At 44.7% G+C, this 27,508-nt stretch overlaps 1 protein-coding gene and 1 non-coding gene across 3 annotated transcripts in view; one reads left to right on the plus strand and one right to left on the minus strand.

Annotated features, from left to right (window-relative positions):
- Positions 1 to 27,508, minus strand: part of pde11a (phosphodiesterase 11a) — a 609,195-nt gene that overhangs the window by 395,865 nt on the left and 185,822 nt on the right. The window lies entirely within an intron of this gene.
- trnaa-cgc (transfer RNA alanine (anticodon CGC)) lies at positions 4,836 to 4,907 on the plus strand. The gene has a single exon. It is a non-coding gene; the product is annotated as a tRNA-Ala (tRNA).

The raw sequence follows: 27,508 nt of genomic DNA on the forward strand, positions 1-27,508 counted from the left end.
GAGTAATGTGACTGAGTACTGTGGACGTGAGTAAATGTGACCTTAGTCTCTTTATTCTAACTCCAGAGTGCTGGTAGAGCATGGAAGGCCTGCTTATATACAGTGCTACCAAGGAATGCTGGGATCCCTTGGGGCTCCAACATATATGCCCTTTGGTGGCGGTAGAATGCTGGTTACATAGGGTTGCATACATAACACCTTCAACCACTATCTGTCCCACCTGTGACAGAGATTGTAATTCCCATATTGGACTGTACAGTCACCTGAAAACTCACTTTTAGAGTGGAAGGAAGTCTTCCTCGGTTTTGAGGGACTGCCTATGATGATGATAATGATGATGACTCATATAAGATTATGATGAATTAGTTATTTTTTTAGAATACTTGCTTTATTATCTTATCATTAATATCTTATCAGTAATAAATCTATAATCATGTGTAAGGATTAAATATAAAAGTCTGTAATCATCAACTATATGCAATGATAACCTGAATTATGTACAACATAACCCTTTTGCTTATAATTAAAAGTTTGTGAGTAAGCTGTAACCAGTCTGGAGTGAGAAAGAGAATTGCTATAGTTGAATAGTGAGGCTGTGGGTGAAGTTGGATATTAGCCAACAGTAAGGATGAGACGTAGAGTACAACTAGCCTGGGAACCAAGGTTAGCTGCAGTTTCCATTGTGCTGGAATGTTATAACAGCCGCAATGAATTATAAAAACAAAGGTCAACAGCAGGGGCTGGATCACAACCTATGGAGATGTGTACCTTTTGTACTGACCATCAAGATGAGAGTCTTGATGGTCAAAAACAGATGATGTAAGAGTGTCAGAAGGCTAAAACCTGTGTAAACGAGGGTGCTATGAATATGGCATCTTTATGATTGGATTTTGGGTTTGGTGGTCAGCTAGTGATGGGGCCAGAATTTGGTGGACTTACCGCCGGCTGCGGTCGAGCTTTCTCGGTAGTCTCCCTGTTTTTTGGATGCTCTACCCTCCGAACGAGTTTGGTGAAGCCCTCACGCGGGCGAGGAGAGAAAACCGCTGGGGAGCGTCCGCTGATGTGCAACGCTGACAAAAGTCCTCCCGCCCACTCCCTCCCGAGATTGGTCCGGGTGGTCCTCCGCTCCAGCAGCAGAAAAGACCACCGCGTGGAGGCAGGTCTTACCTGAACGGTAAATATGAAAGCCTGCAAGTAAAGGTTAGTGCACTTGTTTTCTTCATTTCTTTTGCATCGATTTTGATGGATACGGTCCTCTGAAGGATTTGTAATAGCTATCTTTTCATTTGTTGACATTTTTTTTTTCCCGTTCCCCCTCCCTGGGCCTGCCTCTATCCTCAGCGTTACTTTGCCGAGCATCGCATTTGCCACCCAGAATCCGAACTATCGCTTGCTGCTGCTCAGAATCCAACCTACCACCCGCTGCGGCCCAGAATTGCCGTGTAACGCCCATTTTTTCCACCGGGCATTTTTTTCCCCCATTTTTCCACCAAACATCCGTCCAAAGTACCGTCAGGATCTTAGTGGTCCTTTCGACGGTACATGGGCAGAACTTAGGTCTGACCAAACTCGGTGGAGGTTTTGAATGAATGAGATTAGAGTATAAAAGACAGTCTTAACAGCCACAAATTGGTGAAGATTTCAGGAGTAGAAAATTACTGGATATATCAAGGAGACACCCGGGAGACGTGGAGGGATGAGAGACAAGAGACACACGGTGCAGCCTACTCATGGTTACGGCTTCTACCCAGAGTATCAGTGGTCAGTGCAGCCTTCGGCCGCCTGAGGAAGAGAGTGTTTGAAGACCAGGCCCTCAAATCTGCCACCAAACTCATGGTCTACAGGGCTGTAGTAATACCCGCCATCCTGCAGAGCTCAGAGACTTGGACCTTGTACAGTAGATGTTGTGTAGGCATGCCTGTTCACTGTGTGATGTCTGTAACACTGTATGCAACATTGAATGTACCCTTGTACACACCTTACCGGTACACTAGAGGGTGCTGTTGCTGGAGACCCAGGGGTTGCCTGCACACGGCAGGTAACCCAGTATAAAAAGGAACACACAGCTTGTTGTCGTCACTCAGGAGCTGCTAATAAAGGACTACAGGTCTGCACAGTTTAAGTACCATACCCTGCCTCGTGGAGTCATTACTAAAGGTTCCTACATACACCACAACTGGCGACGGGAATACGGGATCACGAACTACATGCTCAACATGTCTAACCTCAGCAACTTTCAGCAATTTACAGAGGGGGAAGGTTGGGACGCTTTTGTGGAAAGATTGGAACACTTCTTTATAGCCAACGACCTGGATGGGGACACACCGGCCACACTGCCGAACAAACGCAGGGCCATCCTGCTTAGCAGTTGTGGGCCCACATCTATGGTCTCGTCAGGGACTTACTAGCCCCAGAGAAGACAACCGCCAAGAGCTATGAGGAACTTGTAACAATCATACAGGAACAAGTAAAACTGAAAGAAAGCATCCTCACAGCCAGGCACCGGTTCTACACTTACCGGCGACCTGAGGGTCAAGAAATTGCCAAGTATGCTGCACACTTAAGAAGACTTGCTGCACCATGAGAGTTTGGCGACCACCTTAATAAAGCACGAAGGGACATATTTGTCATCGGAATCGGCCACGAAGGCCTCCTATACAAATAGCTCTCGGCTGACATCATGGTCACCCTGCAAAAGCAATTCAAGTGAGTCAGGTCTACATGGTTTTGGTTAACGACTCCAGGCGAATACTGACCCAGGACTCTAAACCGGCGAGCGCAGTGCCCCGCATGGATACTTCTAAAGGCAGAAATGCTGCCCTGAGTCCCGCAACCCTGAGTCAGCCACATGGGGCAAACCGATGGCCCCATGCTGGCGGTGTGGAGGAAACCACAGGGTCCACCAGTGCCGCTATAAAGACTATGCATGCAAAGGCTGCAAAGAAAAAGGACACCTTCAGAGAATGTGCAGAAAAGGCTGTACTCACTGTGTTTCAGATGAGTTGGCTAATCACCGGGGCTCCGACACAGATGAAGATGAAGTTGCTCAAAACCTGGAAGAAGAGTATGGAATCTTTACCTGCTCCACTGGAAGTTCTCTGTGGATGATGGAAGTGGACATCGATGGGGTCCCAGTCTCCGTGGAGATCGACACAGGGGTGAGCCAGTCTGTGATGAGCCGAAAGACCTTTGAAAAAATTTGGAGGAATCCTGCCACTCGACCAAAACTGTCTCCTGTCCAGGCAAAGCTGCGCACCTATACCAAAGGTAAAATCCAAATTGTTGGCAGTGTGGACATCCAGGTTTCCCAGGGCGGCGTGTTGCACAAACTCCCCCTGTGGATTGTAGCCGGCGACGGTCCCACGCTGCTGGGCAGGAATTGGATGAACCGGGTCCACATCAGGCGAAGTGGTGCTTTGGAAGAAAAGAACACCACAGCCTGCCTGCAACAAGACCACAAAATGGCTGCAGCACCACAAGCATGTGGAAGAAAAGAGCACCACAAAATGGCTACAGCACCACAAGCAGCAGACCTGCATTCAAAATGGCCCCCTCCATGCCACGAGTCAACATGGAGGAGCATCAGGTGACATCGAGCGGCCAATCGGATTTGAAGGCTCCCTTAAAGGAGACCGGTAACCAAAAAAATTTAAAGGGGAAGTTTCAACTATTTGAGTACACGGACCTTAAAGCTAAAGATGCAATTAAAGGGTGCAAATATGAAAATGTATGCAATGTAACCATGAATTGTGATGCTGGTTTAACTAATGTGACTAATGAGATGAATGCAGGTGTCAGTAAGGTTAAGAATAAGTTTATTATGCGTAACAATAATGATAGAGATTGTGAAATGCCCAATGTAACCATGTCTGTTGAAACCAGAACACCCAAAAGTGATGCAAGTGCTAGAATGTATAATGCAGGCTCGACTATGTGTGATCAGAGCCAAGGTGTCATGTATACTGGTAGGACACTGCCAAAGGACATTGGGTCCTACAGGGACCATGCCGATGCCAATGGAATCCCCCTGTGGGAGACTCCCAGGTCCAGCAGGCTACCTGACCATGCAGCCTGGACCTTTGGAACGAATGTGATGCCCCTTGCAGGACACACACACAGGCAGTGGGAGCAGACCCACTACAGGGACAGTGGTCAATGGGCAGCCCAGCCACCACCAATGGCAACCTGCACCAGACCAGCCCTACAACCCCTGGCCACCAGGGCCAACACCAGAAGCATGAGGCCAATATCCTCCAGCTTCCCTGGCAAACCCCGAGATGACCTGACCCTCATCCCCATTGGTGGGCAAGGAGCCCACCCAGTCTTGTGGCCCTGCCCACCACCCCATAACTACCCACATCACAGTATATACGCACCACCCACTGCTGCTGTGGCTACCTCCCCGAGGGATCCCACAACAGTGACACCCACTTGGATTGTGTGTGAGGGAGAGGAAACGGACAAGGCCAGCCTCAAGCACAGGGAACCACACAACCCTCACCACAACCTCCCATAGCCCACCACTGATCACCTTCCCTGGTCATGACAACTAGGATAAGAAAAATGCTCAGGGGCAGTATTGTTGTGTAGGCATGCCTGTTCACTGTATGCAACATTGAATGTCCCCTTGTACTGTACACATCGTACCAGTACACTAGAGGGTGCTGTTGCTGGAGACCCAGGGGTTGCCTGCACATGGCAGGTAACCCAGTATAAAAAGGAACACACAGCTTGTTGTTGTCACTCAGGAGCTGCTAAAAAAGGACTGCAGGTCTGCACAGTTTAAGTACCATACCCTCGTGGAATCATTACTACAGTAGACACCTCAAGACAGTGGGGATGTAGCTCAGTGGTAGAGCGCATGCTTCGCATGTATGAGGCCCTGGGTTCAATCCCTGGCATCTCCACAGGTTTTGCTTTATGTTGTGAGCAATTTACCCAACACTTTGTTCAAGCACTGTCAGCTGAATACTATGTGGATTTGGTACTATGTTAATTTAGAGTGCCAATTATAGAGATCTTCCTCCCTAGATATAACCAATGGAAAATAAGAATGATTGATTTTATTGGAAAGAGTCAAACATATTGAGATTAGATTTACAAGAATTATTGTAGTGATGAGATGCTTAATACTGCAGGAAGTGCAATTGAAATTAAGTGAAAATTAAATGCAATTAAGTGAAATTAAAAAGGAAATTAAGAAAGCAAAGAGAGAGCATTGGGGATCAAGGGTTATGGCGAGAAAGCAGGAATGGGGTACTGAAGTTGCATGTTCAGCCATGAACTCATTGAATGACAGTGCAGGCTCGAAGGGCCGAATGGCCTACTCCTGCCTATTTTCTATGTTTCTATTAAGACGCTGGAGAAATACCAACGATATTTCTGCAAGATCCTACAAATCCTCTGGGAGGACAGATGCACCAACATTAGCGTCCTCGACCAGTCCAACATCACCAGCATTGGAGCACTGACCACACTTGATCAGCTCCACTCAGCAGGCTGCATTGTCCACATGCCAGACATGAGACTCCCAAAGCAAGCGTTCTACTCAGAACTCCTTCATGGCAAACGAGCCAAAGGTGGGCAGAGGAAACGTTACAAGGACACTCTCAAAGCCTCCCTGATAAAGTGCAACATCCCCACTGACACCTGGGAGTCCCTGGCCAAAACCGCCCTAAGTGGAAGAAGTGCATCCGGGAGGGTGCTGAGCACCTCGAGGCTCAATGCCGAGAGCATGCAGAAATCAAGCGCAGGCAGCGGAAAGAGTGTGCAGCAAATCTGTTCCACCCTCCCTTACCCTCAACAACTATCTGTCCCACCTGTGACAGGGATTGTGGCTCTTGTATTGGACTGTTCAGCCACCTATGGACTCATTTTAAGAGTGGAAGCACGTCTTCGTTGATTCCGAGGGACTGCCTATGATGATGATGATGATGATGGTAATATAAGTCTCAATTATACTCTGAAAACTGCTACTTGAATACTGCAATGTATTGCTTGTGCTAAATAAAGTTAAATCACTGTCCCTAATACGGGTCATGAATCATTTGGAACCATGGTCCCTCTGAGATCTTATACTCATCCAGACAAGTAGAGAGTATTCCATCACACTCTTGACTTGTGCCTTGAAGATGGTAGAGAGGTTTTGGGGAGTTGGGAAGTGAGCCACTTGACGCAGAATACGCAGCCTCTGACCTGTCCTTATAATGTGAAATTATTAACAGTCTAATTTCTGACCTTATAATGGAGGGAAGGTCATTGCTGAAGCAGCTGAAGATAGTTGGCCTGAGGACGCTGCTTTGAAGAACACAGCAACCACTCCTTCTTCCTTTGTGGCAGGAATGACTCCGGCACCTGGAGAGATTCCCCTCTGATCCCCATTAATTTCAATTTTACTAGGGCTCCTTGGTACCACATTCGGTTGACAGTTACTCTTTCCTCACCTGTGTAACTCAGCTCATGTCCATGTTTGGACTAATGCTGTAAACCACATGAACCCAAGGGACCCAAACTTAATAGAGTTGTTTGAGGAAATTAGAGTGTATTGATAAAGAAAATGCAGTGGATATTGTGTATATAAATCTTCCAAAGAACTGGATGTTATTTGCATACATTACATCATCATTTTCCATTCATGAAATATTACTTTCATAGACTAGAAATAACGATGTTCATTGAGCAATGTTAGTCTATTCAAACAATCCTATAAATCTCATCAGAAAACGTGTTGCTTTTTAACACTGCCTTCATTCTAAAATTATAATATTTAGAATTACAAATATAACCAAAGTAATTTCACCAGTTCTTCTGATGGTAATAATAAAGAGAGGGAAGATAGATTCTGAAAGTAAACTAGCACAAAATATAAAAACAGATAGTAAGAGTTTCTATAGGTACATAAAAAGGAAAAGAGTGGCTAAAGTAAATGTTGGTCCCCTAGAGGATGAGACTGGGGAATTAATAATGGGGAACAGGGAAATGGCAGAGACGTTGAACAAATATTTTGCATCGGTCTTCACAGTAGAAGACACTAAGAACATCCCAATAGTGTATAATCAAGGAGCTATAGGGACGGAGGAACTTAATACAATCACTATCACTAAAAAAGTAGTACTCGGTAAAATAATGGGATTAAAAGCAGACAAGTCCCCTAGACATGATGGCTTGCATCCTAAGGTCCTTAAAGAAGTGGCTGCAGAGATGGTGGACTCATTGGTTGTAATCTACCAAAATTCCTTGGATTCTGGGGAGGTCCGAGCGGATTGGAAAACCGCAAATTTAACGCCCCTGTTTAAAAAAGGAGGCAAACAGAAAGCAGGAAACTATAGACCGGTTAGCCTAACATCGGTCTTTGGGAAAATGCTGGAGTCCATTATTAAGGAAGCAATAGCAGGACATTTGGAAAAGTATAATTCAATCAAGCAGAGTCAGCATAGTTTTAGAAAAGGGAAATCATGTTTGACAAATTTGCTGGAGTTCTTTGAGGATGTAATGAGCAGGGTGGATACGGGGAACCAGTGGCTGTGGTGTATTTGGATTTCTAGAATGCATTTGATAAGGTGCCACATAAAAGGTTACTGCACAAGATAAAAATTCACGGGGTTGGGGGTAATATATTGGCATGGATAGAGAATTGGCTAACTAACAGAAAACAAAGAGTCGCGATAAACGGGTCATTTTCCGGTTGGCAAACAGTGACTAGTGGGGTGCCACAGGGTTCAGTGCTGGGGCCTCAACTATTTACAATCTATATTAATGACTTGGATGAAGGGACCGAGTATAATGTAACCAAGTTTGCCGATGATACAAAGATGGGTGGGAAGACAAATTGTGAGGAGGACACAAAAAATCTGCAAATGGATATAGACCGGCTAAGTGAGTGGGCAAAAATTTGGCAGATGTAGAATAATGTAGGAAAATGTGAGGTTATCCACTCTGGCAGAAATAAAAAAAAGAGAAGCAGATTATAATTTAAATGGAGAAAAATTGTAAAGTGCTGCAGTACAGAGAGACCTGGGGGTCCTTGTGCATGAAACACAAAAAGTTAGTATGCAGGTACAGCAAGTAATCAGGAAGGCAAATTGAATGTTGGCCTTTATTGCAAGGGGGATGGAGTATAAAAGCAGAGAAGTCCTGCTACAACTGTACAGGATATTGATGAGGGTACCCCTGGAGTACTGCATGCAATTTTGGTCTCCGTATTTAAGAAAGGATATATTTGCATTAGAGGCTGTTCAGAGAAGGTTCACTAGGTTGATTCTGGAGATGACGGGGTTGACTTATGAAGATAGGTTGAGTAGGTTGGGTCTATATGCATTGGCGTTCAGAAGAATGAGAGGTGATCTTATTGAAACATAAGATAATGGGCTCAATTTTCCCCGTGATTTGCGCCATTTTTTTGGAGCAGGCTGCTTTTTGTGACCTAAGTTAAAAAACAACAGATTCCCCAACCAACTTGCACCAGCATAACTCAGTTAGTTACGATTTTTTTTTAGGTAAGTTTTTTTTTTAGCCAAAGGGGGCGTAACCAGCCACCCGCGCCAATTCTGGCCATTTAAGCAAGCTGAGAGTTACTTGAGTTCTCCTTAGGCCAGCGTATGTGGCCTCGCAGAAAAACCATCTGTAGAGATAAACAAATCGGTGCAGGTCAGGAAATTGGCACAGGTAAGTGCAGCAGATGCCTGGACAGCAGCAGCAGGAAAGGTAAGAGAGAGGGAGAGAGAGAGGTGGGGGGAGAAAGAGAGAGGTGGAGGGCAAAGAGAGAGGTGGAGGGCGAAGAGAGAGGTGGAGGGCGAGGAAGAGAGAGGTGGGGGATGGGTGAAGAGAGAGGTGGGGGGTGGGTGAAGAGAGAGGTGGGGAGAAAGAGAAAGGTGGGAGAGAAGAAACGGGGTGTGGGGGGGAAGATAGAGGGTGTGGATGGAGAAGAGAGGGGGTGGGATAGGGGCAGCAGAGCGGACCGACAAGGCACTCAGGGTTAGGGGCAGGGATCGGACCGGCAAGCCCTTCGGCCAGGACTAGGGGCGGAGGAGCGGACTGGCAAGGCACTCGGGGTCAGGGCTAGGGTCGGGGGAGCAGACCGGCAGTTACTTCAGCCAGGGCTAGGGAGCGGACCAGCAAGACACTCGGGGCCAGGGTTAGGGGCAGAGGAGCGGACCGGCTAGGGGCAGGGGAACGGACCGGCAAGCCCTTCGGCCAGGGCTAGGGGCGGAGGAGCGGGACTGGCTTTAATAATTGGAGGTAAGTGATATGTATGCAATAAAGGTACAAACTGAGTACTGTTTAACTGAACAAGGTACAACCTTGGCTCTGCTTTGTTACGGCCCAAAGTGCCTGACTCACAAAATGGCTGGCCTTTTATACCAGAGCAGCACCATGTGTGTGTTGCTCAGTGGCCTCCAACAATGACACCATCTGGTGGCTACAAACAGCATGTATATACACGACAATACCCTTCTCTGAGCTCTTATCACAGTCTTTCACAGGTTGAGACAGTCCAGTGCTTTGTGTTCCCGAGTTGACCATTTCAGATCGATTCCGGCCTTGGTTGAATGTACGGAGTCTGTTGTGGCTGGTGGCTGGATGGCTGACTTGTTGGGCTGGCAGTGGCCATGTCAGGAATTGAAAGTCCATTTTTATTGAACAAGTCCGTGATGGAAATTCCAAGTTCACTGATGACACTTGAGTCCACTGAAGGCTGCTGGTAGGTTGGTTGATTGTCAATGGTTTCTTAGTCTGACTGCTCTAGCTCTTCGGTGTGCCTCAGCTTTGTTTGATCCATGTGTTTTCTGCAAGTTTGCCCATTCTTGAGCTTAATAACAAATACTCTGATGTCCTCCTTGGCCATGACTGTACCAGTGATCCATTTGGGACCCTGACCATAATTCAACACATATACAGGATCATTAACAGAAATCTCGCATGACACAGTTGTGCGATCGTGGTACCCTTGTTGACTCTGTCTTCTGTATTCAACATGATTACTTAACTCCGGGTATACAAGAGATAACTTGGTCTTAAGACCACTTTTCATCATGAGTTCAGCAGGCGAGACCCCTGTGAATGTGTGGGGTCTTGTCCTGTAACTCACCAGTATGCAAGACAAGCGGGTCTGCAGTGACCCTTGGGTTACTCTCCTCATGCTTTGCTTGATAATTTGTACTGCACGTTCTGCTTGCGCGTTGGACGCAGGCTTGAACGGTGCTGACCTTACATGTTTTATGCCGTTAAGTTTTACAAATTCCTGAAACTCCTGACTGGTGAAGCACAAGCCATTGTCGCTCACCACTATGTCAGGCAGACCATGTGTCGCGAACATGACATTAAGATTCTCTATGGTTGCTGTGGACGTACTGGATGACATGATTATGCATTCTATCCACTTTGAATAAGCATCCACCACCACTAAAAACATCTTGCCCAGGAAGGGACCTGCAAAATCTACATGGATTCTGGACCAAGGTTTGAATGGCCATGATCACAGACTCAGCGGCGATTCCGCTGGTGCTTTGCTGAGCCACATGCAGATGTTGCACTGATGCACACATGCTTCCAGCTCAGAATCAATTCCTGGATACCATACATGGGACCTGGCGATGGCCTTCATCATCACTATACCAGGATGTGTGCTGTGTAACTCACGCACAAACTTCTCTCTCCCTTTCTTAGGCATTACAACTCGAATACCCCACAATATACAATCTGCTTGAATAGACTGTTTGTCCTTGCGACGAATGTACGGCTTGGCCTCCTTGCACATTTGCTTAGGTATGGCAGCCCAATCCCCTTTGAGGATGCAACCTTTTACCACCGCTAATATCGGGTCCTGGCTGGTCCAGGTCTTAACTTGTTGAACTGTGACAGGGGCACCTTCACTCTCAAAAGCATCCATGATTAACATTAAATCTGAAGGTTGTGGTGTTTCCACCTCCGGTGTGGGCAACGGTAACTGGCTCAAAGCATTGGCACAATTCTCTGTGCCAGGTCTGTGGCGAATGACAATCATAGGCAGATAATGTCAGCGCCCACCTTTGGATGCGGGATGAAGCATTGGTATTGATACCTTTGCACTCGGAAAACAACGAAATGAGGGGCTTGTGATCGGTCTCTAATTCGAACCTCAGACCGAACAGGTATTGATGCATCTTTTTAACACCATACACACACGCTAAAGCTTCTTTTTCTACCAAACTGTAGGCTCTTTCTGCTTTGGACAAACATTTGGATGCATATGCGACAGGTTGAAGTTTCCCTGACTCATTGGCTTGTTGTAACACGCAACCAATTCCATATGACGATGCGTCACAGGCCAAAACTAAATGTTTACATGGGTCATAATGTACCAGCAGCTTGTTCGAGCAAAGCAGATTGGTGGCTTTCTCAAAAGCTCTGTCTTGCAATGCCCCACACCCAGTTCTTGCCTTTTCTCAATAGCATGTGCAGTGGTTCAAGAAAGATGGTCAATTTAGGTAGGAAGTTACCAAAGTAGTTGAGTAGACCCAGCAATGAATGCAGCTCTGTCACGTTCTGCAGCTTGGGGGCATTCTTGATGGCTTTGGTTTTCACGTCAGTAGGTCTGATGCCATCAGCAGCGATTTTCCTCCCGAGGAATTCGACCTCCGGTGCCATGAATACGCACTTCAAGCGTTTAAGTCTGAGTCCCACTCTGTCCAAATGCAGTAGAACCTCTTCCAGGTTGTTCAGATGTTCCTTGGAGTCACGACCTGTGATCAGGATGTCATCTTGGAACACAACGGTTCTGGGAACGGACTTCAGTAGACTTCCCATATTCCTCTGGAATATTGCTGCAGCCAAGGAAATTCCAAATGGGCACCTGTGGTAAATAAACAGTCCTTTATGCGTGTTAATGCACGTAAGTCTCATCGACGTCTCGACCATCTCCTGCGTGAAGTCCAGTTTTGTGAATGACTTCCCTCCGGCTAGCGTCGCAAACAAGTCATCAGGTAACGGGTACTGATCTTGTTTTGAAACCCTGTTGATCATAGCCTTGTAGTCTCCACAGATTCTGACTGTGCCATCACTTTTCAGCACAGGAACAATGGGGCTAGCCCATTCATTAAATTCGTCCGGTGATATGATCCCTTCACGCTGGAGCCTGTCCAGTTCAATTTCAACCTTCTCCCTCATCATATAGGGCACTGCCCGAGCTTTATGATGGACTGGTCTTGCATCTGAGTCCACGTGGATCTGCACCTTGGCTCCCGTGAAGTTGATGCATTATGTTTTAATGTGTTGAGAGCTGGCTGTATGTTTCACTTTGCAGCCTCAGCTCGCATTGTGTCCCTGGTTACCATGGCAACCTGATCTTTTTGGCGTAGATCAAGGCTCCACTCCCAGAACTAAGGTTAGGCCATGCCAAAATGATGAAATCCAACGGGGAAACTTAGAAAAAATTTTTTTTACGTACTTGGGCCCCAAAATAATAGGTGTAACTCTTCAACTACGCCAAAAAAAAGCTTTTGGGAAAATTGAGCCCAATGAGAGGGCTGGACAAGATGGATGCAGAGAGTATATTTCCACTCATGGGGGAAACTAAAACTCGGTGGCATAGTCTCAGAATAAGGGGCCGTCCATTTAAAACTGAGATGAGGAGGAATTTCTTCTCTCAGTGGGTTGTAAATCTGTGGAATTTATTGCCCCAGAGAGCTCTGGAGCCTGGGTCTTTGAACATACTTAAGGCGGAGATAGACAGATTTTTGAGTGATAAGGGAATAGTTATGGGGAGCGGGCAGGGAAGTGAAACTGAGTCCATGATCAGATCAGCCATGATCTTATTAAATGGCGGAGCAGGCCCGAGGGGCCAAATGGCCTATTCCTGCTCCTATTTCTTATGTTCTTGTAAAGATACATATTTTGAAATTGAGAAATTATTGTTGAGATCTTGCATTTCTGTTATTAAAAGACAGAGGCAAATACAATTGCTTTTTTACTAGGATTAGTGTGATTTATATTAATGTCTGCAATTAAGTTTCGATGTCAGTTGTTTCCCTCCTTTTTAAATAAAGCTACAGAATCCATTAGAATGGGAGCCAGTTACAAGGGTGAAAATCTGACACTTAATAGCAGTGGCGTTGTTTTATACCCACAGCTTCCAGCTTTCTTCTGTGAACATTGGGAAGGAACCTCGTGATTATGAAACACAGGCTTTTGATTAATTCTAACAGGTGTTACTTTGAATTTTTCATTTGCTTGCTATGGGTCAGAAAAACCAGCAGTGAGTTAAAAATATTTTTTAAATATGTCACCAAATTGAGCCTCAGAGATTTTAAAAGACACATAAATAACAAATGTTCCAATTGGTAAACAGAAGGATAATGGAAAGAAATAACAATTGGCTGCAGTAAATTCTTTGGAAGAAAGACCCCATGCGAACCTTGTTGTGCTTTGGTGTCTGCTTCTTGGAAGCACAGCAGCTTGTCTTGTTGACTAGGTGTCAGAGTGAAGCTGACATGTTACACTTCGCACTGCAGGCTGCTTCACTAATAACTTGTCACTTCATAATACTCAGACTCCGTTCCACAGCCGCTGGCAGATTTCCCCATAATTAACCGTCAGCCGTGGAGGCCAATTACTTTAATTGCTAAACAAAATCATGGACTCAGCCAGGAGCTCAAGAGACATTGCTACACATAAAACAAATGAGTCCTACAATAAAAGGCCTTTTCCGTTGAAGACTTACTATTCAACTATTATATTCACCAAATTCTTTAATAACATCTCAAAACTTTGAACAACCAGAATAGTGTGATTTTTCTTGTTCTTATGTGTGTTTATATATAAATTTTATGGCTGTGTCATGGTTTTGTTACTGGACTATTAATCCAGGGAACATTGGTTCAAATCTTATGGTAGTTTGAGAATTTGGATACAGTTTCAAACAAAATCTGGAAATAAGAATCTGGTATCAATATGATAGAGTATTCAAACAGGCTCATTTAGACAGACTGTGAAAATTCACAGACCCCAAGTCAAGGCTGCTACATGCAGTTCGGCATGTTGCATTAACTCATCAATCAACTTGACATTTTCGGACCATGGGTAGTGAGCCAATAAGGTCAAAGAAGGCGAGTTCTTTTCTGTAAATTGATCCAGGTATAAAATACAGCCATTTTGACCATGTGTCTCAGTAAGAACAAAGACCTGGCTTGAAGCCAAGAAGTTTGTTGCTCTCTGCCAAGATTAAAAAGTTAAAACTACCATCGGAGTTCATATTTCATTGGAAATTAAGAGCTCTAACAATGTTGGCACTGCGAGCAGGGTCGCTGAGGAAAGAAACTGAATTTTGGACATCGGACCTACATATTGAGGTAAGGACTCCTCCTTTTTAAAAAAAGTCCTCGGTCAAAAGTCTAAATTCGCCTTTCCTTCTACGCGATTCCGAAAGCCTCCGGTTTGCGAACACTCCGGTTGGTAGTTGGCTCGAGGTCCCATAGACGTCTAAACTTCGGCGGTGTGTTAGTTAATTAATCACCGACCTATTGATCGGCTAAAAGCCTACGACTCGAGACCCCAGTAAAGAAATGGCAGCAGGAAATAAGAACAAAGAATTGCCTACAACTGTTAAAGGTGGGCAGGCACCACCTGAAGTTTCTTTAGATTTAATTCTCGAACAGTTGAAAGAATACATAGAGAAACAATTCAACTTATCTAAAACCTGTATTAAGATCGAACAAAAGTACGGAACCTCCAAAGGACAATGTTCCTTGGACGAGATTAAAAGGGTCTGGGGAAAAACGACCCGTATGAAAAATAAAGAGTGAACTAGATGGTCCCTAGCGGTTATGGGCCAGATCCGAAACCGGAATGAAATTATAATGCGTTCCCAACATGATTGAGAACTGACCAGTACAAAGGATCAATTGCAAGCTGTTTGTGCACAGCTGCGACAGAAAAAGCTTGAACTTGAAAAGCTGGAAGCGGAAGTTAAAGATCTTAAAGGTGAAATTAAAGAATGGAAAAAATCATTAGGTCAAGAGACAGTAATAGGAAAAGGAAAATGTATTGATCAATTCCCAGGGTACCCATGTTTGGATAAATTAAAAGCGCAAACCCGAAGACACGACCGAGGAATAGATACGGTTTCTGAATCCTCCGACAATACAGTATCGGAGGATGATGAAGAATTAGGGTGCGCTTTGCCCCGTTTAAAAAAAGACGAGTTGTAGTCAAATCAGAAGAGACTGCAGATGAGGGTGGAACCAAAAAAACAAAGAAAAGGGTGTACGAAGAATACTTAGTTCATGATCCGGCAGACCCAGAGAAAATTGATAAATGGTCCAAGGAATTGTCCAATCCAAAGAAAGGGAGAGTAAAAACGTGGGACCAATTGGACCGCTTAAGAAATATATATCAACTTCATCCCTGGGACGGAGTGCAAATTTTGACCATAATGGTGCCAAAAACACAGGGAAGAAAATTGCACGACAAGGTAGATGAAGCTTTGGGGCAGAATGAGCAAGAATTAGACGCAGGATGGGAGGCGATTAAACACTGGCTGCAAGCCTTCAGTCCAGCTAAGACAGACTGGGGAAAAATTGCAGCTTGCCAACAGAAAGGAACAGAGGAGGTCCTGGAGTATGATGAGCGGTTTAGATGCACGTGGCTAGAACATTCGGGTATGAATAATATGGATGAGGAAATGGATGAACAAGTGTTTGGACCCCTGAAAGCAGCTTTCATGGCAGGTCTAAAGCCAGAACTGTCCAAAATGCTTAAGGTAGTGTTACCGGACTGGGAAGGTAGAGGAACTACCTTTGCAGCATTGGTGGATCGATGTAACCAATTAGACCGGGATATGGGAGCTAAAGTCCGAGCTGTACAGGCTATGGCATGGAAATCCCAGGATTCCGATAAACAGTTATTAGGAAAATTACCCGGAAAATGTCATTATTGTGGGAAAGAAGGTCACTGGGCCAAGACGTGCAGGGCAAAACAGCAAGGTCGTGGCTGGGGAAGAGGACACAGCCAGGGATACAATTCAGCCAACAAACCAGGCTTGTCACAAGATAACGACCTCATAGAAGCATTTAAGCGACTGACAATACAACAACAGAAGGAGTTACTTGGGATAGCAAAAAACGATTAGAGCCCACCCTGGCCCCCCTCCTCGCACTAATACAACAAAGGGGAGATGGGCTATATATAACTGTGAGGGTGGGCGATAAGGATGTGGACTTTCTTTTAGACACAGGAGCGGAATTAACATGCTTACCCCTACAATATGGAAACTTTTTGCCGTTGGATGGTAGGGCACGTACAGCCTATGGAGTTGGGGGCCATAAAATGGAAATTAAAAGGACAACACCGGTACTTATAGGGCTGGGTCCACATGAACTAACCACGCCGGTCTGGATAGGCCCAGTAGATCAACCCCTTTTGGGAATGGACGTTCTAATGCAAGTAGATTCATCGTTGCATTTCGAGGATGGTTGGGTGACATGGTCAATTAGAACTTTGAAGAAAGAAGAATTGAAGGCCCCAGGCACTACCAATAGTGCTATGTAGCATTAGGGCAACCCCGAACAGAACTACAGGTCTAAGCCCATTTGAAATTATAACAGGAAGACCCATGTCGCTGCCAGGAACTATCAATTTACGGAAAACTGATGTTCACTTAATGAGTGACACTTTGTTATCATACTGTCAGAACTTAACCAATGCTATTAGTTCTGTTTCCCGACAGGTATCGGCAGCTTGGGGTAATCCACCCGAAGGAGGACACGACATCATCCCGGGAGTCTGGGTGTATGTGAAAAAGTTGCATAAAGAACCTTTGGGTGCCAAGTGGGAGGGACCTTATCAAGTGTTATTGACCACCCAGGCAGCTGTTAAAGTACAAGGAAAGAAAGCCTGGATCCACGCTTCACACCTTAAACGAGCACCCGTAACTGAAGCTGAAATCTAATAAGGACAATTACTTTTTGCGAAAATGTATAAATTTACTGTATTATTGATTGTAGATATTATAGGCATATGCCTACTTCTTACTAACCGACCCTCTGCACCAAAGGGAAATAGTAGGGTAGCAAGGGAATTACATGTAAATACCTTTTTATATATGTCATACATTTATGCCAAACAAGGTAACATTTCTAGTTGTTGGGTGTGTGCGCATAGTCCTATTCACTCAAAGGGAGGGATTCCCTTGAGGCCAGTTCCCTTGAATATCTCGGAAATGGCTGAGTGGATAATTAATCAAAATAAAACAGGCAATGCGTTTCGGGATACGGAAAACTGGGCACGTAAATGGAAGTCAGCAGGTTACAATTTGACTACCTTTGAAGGGGGATACCAACCGTGCTACAATAATTCCAAACGGCCCCCATTGTTTGTTATCACTAATACAATGGGAATAGGAAGACCGGGGGAATCGGTCTGTCTGATTAGAAACATCAAAGGAGGCCAAAATATGGGGTATAGTAACTGCTCCCGGAATTATAATATAATCAAGCCACGGAACCGTCCAAACTGGGCCAATGTGGGAATTTTTAACGTAATGGGGATTCTGAATAAAACAGATGGAAAAGCCTGGACAGGCCCCGCTGACAAAGAAACAGCTAACATTCATTGCATATAATGGCACCTATTGGGTGTGTGGCCACAAGGCCTACCCTTGGCTGCCCCAGAATTGGATGGGATCCTGCTATTTAGCCTACATTGTGCCTTATATGTATCGTATAAAGTCACTGTCGGAACATTTTCACTGTCCTAAGAGAGCTATCACAGAAACAGAGAGGTTCTTTGCCATCCTGATCCCTGGGTATGGGACCGCCAAACTGGCAAGGGAATCCATTAACATGGCATCCGTTGTGGAACGGGTAGCCAATGATACCTCAGAGGCCCTAGTTAAAATCAATGCAGAGATGGTAGCAATCCGCACAGTAGCCCTACAGAATAGACTGGCCCTTGATTACATCCTGGCTGAAAAGGGAGGTACTTGCACCTTACTCGGAACTGAGTGTTGCACATATATCCCAGATAGCTCCGAAGAAATTACCCACTTAGCGGAGCATATCCAAAATGAGGTAGAAAAACTTAAGCAACCCCCATCATTCACTTTGTGGAGTGGAGCCACTGAATGGCTAGGTTCAATAGGAACTTCATTGGTGGAAGGTTTAATTCTATTTGTTGTAATTGTTTTACTTTTATATTGTTTGTTAATGTTGATTAAATGTTGTTGCGACCAGGCAGCTGTAGCTGCTGTCCCGCAGGTGAGACACCTTGCAGGTCCCAGCAGACCGTCTGTACGTGGCACAGGAGTATGTTATGCTTAAGGGAAGGTTGTTTACTGGTTGAATTAAGATATTGATTTGGATTAAATTGGAATAAGGTTAATTAACCTACTAAAACCAGACTTCCATTGTGGCCACGATGGAACTCGGGTTGGTGTAAATTTGTGTGGAAGCTACTAGTCCGGATATGTGGCGAATCACATCAACAAAATTTAGAAGGAAACTCTATTAACATGTATGAAATTATTTTGTAGAATGTTTAACCAGTGATACCTGAAGTTTTATGATTCAGTTTGTGAAAGAATCAAAGGGGGGATTGATAGAGTATTCAAACAGGCTCATTTAGACAGACTGTGAAAATTCACAGACCCCCAAGTCAAGGCTGCTCCATGCAGTTCGGCATGTTGCATTAACTCATCAATCAACTTGACATTTTCGGACCTTGGGTAGTGAGCCAATAAGATCAAAGAAGGCGAGTTCTTTTCTGTAAATTGATCCAGGTATAAAATACAGCCATTTTGACATGTGTCTCAGTAAGAACAAAGACCTGGCTTGAAGCCAAGAAGTTTATTGCTCTCTGTCAAGATTAAAAAGTTAAAACTACCATCGGAGTTCGTATTTCATTGGAAATTAAGAGATCTAACAAATAAAAGTGACCACGAACTGTCGGACTGTTGTAAAAACCCAACTGATTCACTCATGTCCATTTGGGAAGGAAACCTGCTGTCCTTAGCAGATCTGGTCTACATGTGACTCCAGTCCCACTTCAACACGGTTGACTTATAAACTGCCCTCCGAGATGGCTTCACAAGCCACACCAATATCAAACCAATATAAAGAATGACAGCATTGTGGGAGCATCTTCATTACACAGACTGTAACCATGCAAGAAGAAGGTCCTACACCACTTTTTCAGGACAACAAAGGATGGACAATGCCCACACCCCAATATAAAAGTTATGCATGTTTTAAATGTCAATAATTTACAAGCATTCTGTTATGTTTTATGTAGTATAACCACCAATGTAACACTGTAAATTATTCTAATATGCATGGAGAATACAAATGTAATTATAGCTTGTCAGATTGATTTTATTATTGCTCTACTTTATTTGACAAGGAAACTACTATCTAATAACTGACAAATAATAAATATGTAGTAAGGAGAAGTATTTCCGTGGTGGTATAATTACTGCATAATTCTTTGACGATGGACCAATGCATATAGAACGTGGCATTTAGCAAATTGGTCACCACAATGTGAATTCACTGTAGCTTGAGTCCTTTACAAGTTCAAAACAAGGTGAGTGAATTAATAAAATCAGGTCTTCAATTCTAATCTTATATTTGCATAAGTAAGCTGATATTCAGTAATTGATGCAAACAACTATCAATTGCTCACAGAAAGTCTGCGATTTGGAGCTAACAAGTTGGAGCTGTATTTAACCTGGCCTGTCTCTTTAAGCCCACTTCTCAGATATTGCCTGTGCAGAAGTGGTCTAATTGTACACATGCTGAGGTCAATTGAGAGAAGTTTCTGTAGATTTTCTCCTCCCAACTGCAGGACTTCCTCTTTTTTAAAATACTTTTGATGCATGCTGGATGCAAGAGTTTTTTTTAATATACCAGCAGATCTCCCATGCTGCTACTCATGATGAGGCAGGCACTTGGTTGATTTACAGGAGTATTTATACAGAATCATAGAGTAGTACAGCACAGGAGGCGGCCACTCGGCTCATCGAGTCTGCACCACCTATTTCGAAGAGCAATCTAGTTAGTCCCACTCCCCTGCCATTTCCCCATATTCCTGTAATTTTTTCTCCTTCAAATATCTATCCAATCTTTTGAAGACTACTATTGAATCTGTATCCACTATCCTATCAGGCAGTGCATTCCAAATCCTAACCACTCATTGCATAAAAAGGTTTTTCCTCATGATGCCTCTGGTTCTTTTGCCAATCATCTTACATCTGTGCCCTCTGGTTATCGACCCTTCAGCCATTGGAAACAGTTTCTCTTTATTTAGTCTATCTAAACCCTTCATAATTTTAAACCCCTCGATCAAATCTTCTCTTAGCCTTCTCTGCTTGAAGGGGAACAACCCCAGCTTCTCCAGTCTATCCACGTAACTGTAATTCCTTCATCCCTGGAACTATTCAGGTAAATAGGGGCAACTAAAACTAGGGGACATAGTCTCAGAATAAGGGGCCACCCATTTAAAACTGAGATGAGGAGAAATTTCTTCTCTTGGAGGGTTGTAAATCTGTGGAATTCCCTGCCCCAGAGAGCTGTGGAGGTTGGGTCATTGAATATATTTAAGACAGAAATAGACAGTTTTTTGAGCGATAAGGGGGGAAAAGGGTTATGGGAAGCAGGGAGGGAAGTGGAGCTGAGTTCATGATCTGATCAGCCATGATCTTATTGAATGGCGGAGCAGGCTCGAGGAGCCAAATGGCCTACTCCTGCTCCTATTTCTTATGTTCTTAAATCTAATCTGTACCCTCTCCAAAACTTTCTTGTCCTTCCTAAAGTGTGGTGCCCAGAATTGGACATAATACTCAAAAGTGAAATGGGGCCTGGGAGAACCGGGAGACTGAGGTAAGGGGACATAGGATTATTTGGAGGGTAATCAGAGAGACAGACACTGGAGCAGGAATTTCCTTGGATGCCTTCTGCTCCACGTCTGTTATTTTGCCAGAAGTGTAGTGGAAACCCTGTTTATGTGTGTAAACGGGGTTTTTGTCACACTTCTGGTGAAGTTACGGCGGCGGAGCAGGAGCGGAGAGACTCTGAAGAAATTCCTGGCCAATGTTAAAGGGGGAAAGAGAGAGAACTTGCTGGGGGAGGCAGCATTAGTTCACAGGGAATCTGGGGTTTGGGAGCATCTCGAGAGGCTGGGGAGTCTGACAGTACTGGGGGGGTGGGGGGAACTTTGGAGAACGCATGCCACCTAACCGTCTGAGCTTCTGCAATCTGTCTTCACTCCTGACACTTGCAGCTAAACCCCTATCTTCACTCAAAGCTCAGCAGGAACAGGATCATGGTGGAAGGTTGTTGCCCAAGACCCCTGCCTGTTGCACCCACTTTGCCGAATGATTGTGACCGTAGCTGCATTTTACTTTTGAACTGCCAGGCCAAGGGCGGGATTTTCGGGTTGTTTTCGCTCGGGTTTCGACCCTCCGTGGCAAAAAATGGGACAGTGAGGTATTTTGCGTCCGGTCGCGATCCTCCGGTCGGGTTTTGTGGCGGCACTTAGAAGCACGGTCGGGGAGAGCTGCGCCGGGTGTGCAACGCCGCTCCTTGTGACACCGGCAGAAGTTTCGACTCGCACCCGACCCATATGCCCAGAAACGTGCCTCGCGATGACCGTCAGGGAAAGCACTGGTCCAACCCTGCCGGCAGCTGTGAGGTGGATGAAGTGAAAAAAAGATAAGTTCCAGTGTTTATTCGATAATTTTTTTTTAGCGTTTTATGTTGTGGTGGTGTGGGCAATGTTTTTTGAATGTTTTTGTGAATTTTTGTGGGGGTGGTTTCCCCTCCCAAGGCCTCTCTTGAAGCTCTCCCGGCCCCGCACTTTAGTTGGCGAGGATCCTGTTTTTGCGCCGCAAAAGTCGTACAATGCCTCCCTTTGCGCTGGGCCCAGATGGCAACATTTTCTCCACACAGCGCAAAAGTTACCTGGGCAGTAATTTTCCTGCCCCACCTCCATTTTCGCCCCGAAAACGGCAAAGCCAAAAATCCAGCCCCATGCCTCTGACTCCTGCTGCATAATCTCTGAAAACCTGATTAAGGAGCAAGAGTCGGAAACAATAATACAGCGTTGCAGAAGGAATCTGTGGCGGAAGCCAGTTAAGATTAAGCAATGGGAGTTTGAGGGAGAGGGAACTAGCAGGTGCAGAGGCCGTGATATGGGAAGTAGCTTGGGAATCTATGGGCAGGAAGGCTTGGAAGCAGGTTCTGTCCACTTATCTGTACAAATTGTAAATCAGTGACCTTGATTAATGTTGTGTATCTGTAAAGCATGCACTCTCATGTTCCACCACCAGGGAGCTCATCCCCTGAAGTCCCAAGGGATCCCAGCATCCCTTGGGAGCACTGTATATAAGCCTAAGGCCTGTTCCTCACTCTGGAGTGTCTTATTAAAGGCTGAGGTCACTGTTACTTCAACCTCCCTGTGTGCAGTCTCATCTGTGTTAGGAACACAATAACTGGCGACGAGGATGGGATTCCAACGCAAAGATGCAGCAAACTGTGGGCATCCTGGAGAAGTTCTCAGAGGGTGAGGACTGGGAAGCCTATGTCGAATGGCTAGACCAGTACTTTGTAGCCAACGAGCTGGACGGAGAAGGAAGTGCTGCAAAAAGGAGAGCGGTCCTCCTCACAGTATGCGGGGCACTGACCTACAACCTCATGAAGAATCTTCTGGCTTTGGTGAAACCCACAGAAGTCGTAAAAGGAGCTGTGTACACTGGTTCAGGAGCATCTTAAGCTGAGGGAGAGCGTGCTGATGGCGAGATATCGGTTCTCTACGTGCCAGCGATCTGAAGGTCAGGAAGTGACGAGCTACATCGCCGAGCTAAGGCGACTTGCAGGACAATGTGAGTTTGATGGCTACCTGGAGCAAATGCTCAGAGACTTTTTTGTACTGGGCATTGGCCACGAGACCATTCTACGAAAACTTTTGACTGTAGAGACACCGACCCTCAGTAAGGCCATTGCAATAGCACAGGCGTTTATGTCCACCAGTGATAACACCAAACAACTCTCTCAGCACACAAGTGCTAGCAATGTTCATAAATTAACTGGAACTGTGTTTGCGAGCAGAAGTGTACAGGGCAGAACCCACGAGTCTGCAACTGCCAGAAGGCCTCAGGTGACTCAGACGACTCAGAGTCCGCAACAAAGGATGAATGCAAGGCAATCCACACCTTGTTGGCATTGTGGAGGCTTCCATTCAGCCTATTCATGCCGCTTCAAAAGGGTATGTTTGCAAGAGCTGTGGAACAATGGGGCACCTCCAACGAGCTTGCAAATGAGCTGCAAGCTCTGCAAAACCTGCTAACCACCACGTGGCAGAGGAAGATCGGTCCATGATGGATCAAAGCAATTTCGAGCCTCAGAGAGAGGAGGCAGATGCTGAAGTACATGGGGTGCACACATTTTCGACGAAATGTCCACCTATAATTCTAAACGTAAAATTGAATGGCTTACCCGTAGCCATGGAACTGGACACTGGCGCCAGCCAATCCATCATGAGTAAAAAGATGTTTGAGAGCAACAAGGCACTCAGACCAGCCCCAAACCCCATCCACACAAAACTGAGAACGTACACCAATGAGATTTTGCCTCTTTTTAAAGCCCAGGATACAGAGTCAGGTAGTAGGCAAATGTACCAGGAGCTTTCTTGCTTTCTAAGTTTTGTAATTCTGCTACAATTTCCACAGCGCTGCATACATTTGTGTGCATTTAACATACCTTTACAAATTAAACCAATTTAGGTAAACTCATCAGAATATTTGACTCAGTTGTTGTTAATCATTGAAATATAGAAAAATATCAGTACTAAATGAAAAATGATTGCGTAAAAGTGATAAAATCATTTCATTCTAAATAGCTGCATATTGAAAAGAGTCTGTAGAAGTTATATGACCGCTCTACCTGGTGTAATAACTTCCCACTGAGCCCAGGAATTTCTGACCTTTGACTTCTGGTCTGTGTTGAGTTCGCTGATCTCAGCTGAGCAGTGGTGGGATGCTGGAATTGGACTGATCACCTAACGTCATCTACCGAGAGAACTTTAAATCTGTTACTGGACTAAATTGCAGAAAATTGAATGGTTCGAAAGCAATCATGAATATTTTGCCACAGTCCTTGTTTTAGTAACACTGATGCTTTTCTTTACAAAGACACGATGCAGCTCCGTTTTTGGTTTTGAAACCCTGAAGATAAATATATTGGGGCAGAATTTGTGGTCGGTATGACGGCGTACTCTCAGAGTACGCTGTCATACCGTCTTTGAAATGGACAGCACATGCACTAAATCCCAAACTTGCGATCTGTCAAGTTGCGACTTGACAGCTCATCTGCTCCGACTGTATTATCCTTATTGCTGGTGTAGAGTTGGACTAATTGCTCACCAACTGCCCAGCAATTACGCAGGAAAATGTTATGGCTGGTGCAAACTGGTGCTGCAGCCTGTTCGCACGGTGTAACACCTTTAATTATAACTCTCTTTGTCCTTTCAGCTTTAGGGAGGGTCCACATTTCTGAAAGTAACCTGCTCCCTATCCATTCATGTCTCCACCTCCCACCAAACCCCCTCAAAAAGCAGAAAAGTTGAGGAATTAATAGAATCTCTTGATTTAAAAAAAACTTTGGGAATTATATTTTTGTTTCAAGACATAATTTGAATCATTGATTATTTTCTCTAAAGAAATGAAACAATATCATTTTATGTAGAGGGATAAGGTAGAGGGGAACTTTGTTGGACTGATTGCAATATAAAAAATGTTATACCAGAGTATAAAAGTTTAGATAATTAGCGATTTTCTTGCAGATCGGCTATAAAAGTCATGTCATTTCATGTCCCTAAAAAGTGCAATTGCCTTCTTCCTGCAAAAGTTTGTAAATATATCTAAATATTCAATTCAGTGCCAATATTACCAGTTCAGCATGAATAAATATGCAAATGAACTGCTAGCCTCTAGGCCTACAGTGCAGTGAAACAGAGATGTTTCCTTTAAACTCTGAAGGAGTCAAATCCTTTACTATTCTCAGCATGTTGGATGCATCAGGTACCTCAGAGCTTTATGCTGCAGTTCTGGGCTCTGTCATGCACTATGCTGCACGTCTGACAGCAAGTTTACATGTGGGGCCTCGCTCCAGGTAAATGCAAATTGCTTTCAGAGGTCTGTGGCATACTCCGTAGCTATGCCGCCCACCACAATTTCAGGCCATTGGTCAGAATACATAGCTCACACAGTTACTCTTTCCCTGTAACTAAAATACCCTGTGTAGAGCTTAATTAATGTATTTTAAAAGTGTAATGGATATCTAATAAAAGCTTTATATAATGAGAGATTATTACTGAATTACATTACCTTCCTCCTCCCTCCTGATGGCTTAGTGGATAAATGTATTACCTAATGTGGAACTTAGCAATACAAACCAGGAAGTTAATACCTGTTTTATGGTGAATTAACCAATCTCAATGGCAGTAGAGGCACATAATTGACCTCAGTGTTTGCTAGTTGTGGGGGAGGGGGCAAGATGGAGAGGTACCATGGTGGTTATGTTACTGGACTAGTAATTCAGAGGCCTGGACTAATGATCCAGAAAAATAAGTTCAAGTCCCAGAGACACAAGTTTAAATCCCACTACAGCAGCTGGGAAGTTCAATTCAAACAATTAATTAAATCTCGAATAAAAAGCTGGCATCAATAATGGTGATCATGAAACTACCGGATTGTCATAAAAAGCCATCTGATTCACGAATGTCCTTCAGGGAAGGAAATCTGCCATCCTTACCTGGTGTGACTGGAGACCCACAGCAATGTGTTGACTCCTAACTCCTCTCTGAAATGGCCTAGTAAGTCACTCAGTTGTAATCAAGAAGGCGACTCACCACCACTTTCTCAAGGGCAATTAGGGATGGGCAATAAATGCTGGCCTTTCCGGCGACGCCCACATCTCATGAATGAATTTTAAAAAGGGAGGAATGAGCTAGAGTTCTCATTCCTAGTTGATATCCAATTATTTCTGCTGGAAGGGTGCGCTTCGCATGCCAAGAAGTACAGGGTTGAGGGATGATAACTGAAAAGACAGTAGGTTTATTGCTACTATGTTCTCGAATGGGGGTAACTAAGGATAAATATTTGGAGAAATGAGCAGCTGGAGAGCATTTTTTAGAGCTGTGGAAGTTTTCAGAGTCCCATTTAAGAACAGATTAGAAATAAACTCAATGGCTTACCCGTAGTTCCGAAATCAGGTTTTTGCCATCACAAGTGACAATATACTAACATTACTCTATCCTCGCTAGTCGAGATCAATGTTCCCCCTAAGGTCATGCACCAATCGGGAGCGCAGGTTGCTCACCAGCTCCTGCCACTGGAAGATACTGCGCAGCACATTTAAAGGGACCGCGCACTTAGATCGCAATTAGAGGGAACACTGGTCGAGTTACATTCATCAAACTAATAAATGAGACTTAAATGATTTCAATTATATTCATTTAAATGTGAAAAACGATTATAAAACAATTTCACTGAATGGTTCTGTCATGTATCTCACACTACTGTACACAAGTGTATCTTACCATGCTATAAATGACTGTAATAAGATATGACCTGCAACCACCAGCATACCTTACCACCAGGGGTGCACTTGTAGGAGACACTGGATACCTGTCCCAGACAGATATAGAAGGACAGGTCTCAGTCAAGTGTGGCATTCGAGAGCTGTGTAATAAAGGTGCAGGTCCTGAGTGACCTTGACTTCACTATGTGCCTCGTGTGAATCTGTACTGAGGGGACAGGACTTTACAGGTTCTTTATTCTTCCCCATCTTTTCTTTCCTCTGCTAATTAAGCCAAAGGGGATGACTTTCCTCTAAAACTTTCATTCCTCCTGAGGCCCCACCATCACAGAAGCTAGTCTTCAGCCAGTTTGATTCACTCCACGTAATATCAAGAAACAGCTGAGCGCATTGGATACAGCAAAGGTTATGGGCCCAAACAACATCCTGGCTGTCATGCTGAACACTTGTACTCCAGGAAAAGCCGTGCCTCTAGCCAAGCTGTTCCAGTACAGCTACAACACTGGCATCTCCCCAACAATGTGGAAAACTACCCAGATATGTCCTGTCCACAAAAAGTAGGATGAATCCAATTCGGCCAATTACCGTCCCATCAGTCTACTGTCAATCATCAGCAAAGTGATGGAAGGAGTCGTCAAACAGTGCTACCAAGCGGCACTTACTCACCAATAATCTGCTCACTGATGCCCAGTTTGTGTTCCGCCAGGACCACTCGGCTCCAGACCTCATTGCAGCCTTGGTCCAGAAATGGATAAAAGAGCTGAACAGAAACATAGAAAATAGGTGCAGGAGTAGGACATTCGGCCCTTCAAGCCTGCACAACCATTCAATAAGATCATGGTTGATTATTTACCTCAGTATCCCTTTCCTGCTTTCTCACCATACCCCTTGATCCCTTTAGCCGCAAGGGCCATATCTAACTCTCTTGAATATATCCAATGAACTGG

This window comes from Pristiophorus japonicus, chromosome 3 (genome assembly GCF_044704955.1).
Source record: "Pristiophorus japonicus isolate sPriJap1 chromosome 3, sPriJap1.hap1, whole genome shotgun sequence".
Classification (NCBI taxonomy): Eukaryota; Metazoa; Chordata; class Chondrichthyes; family Pristiophoridae; genus Pristiophorus; species Pristiophorus japonicus.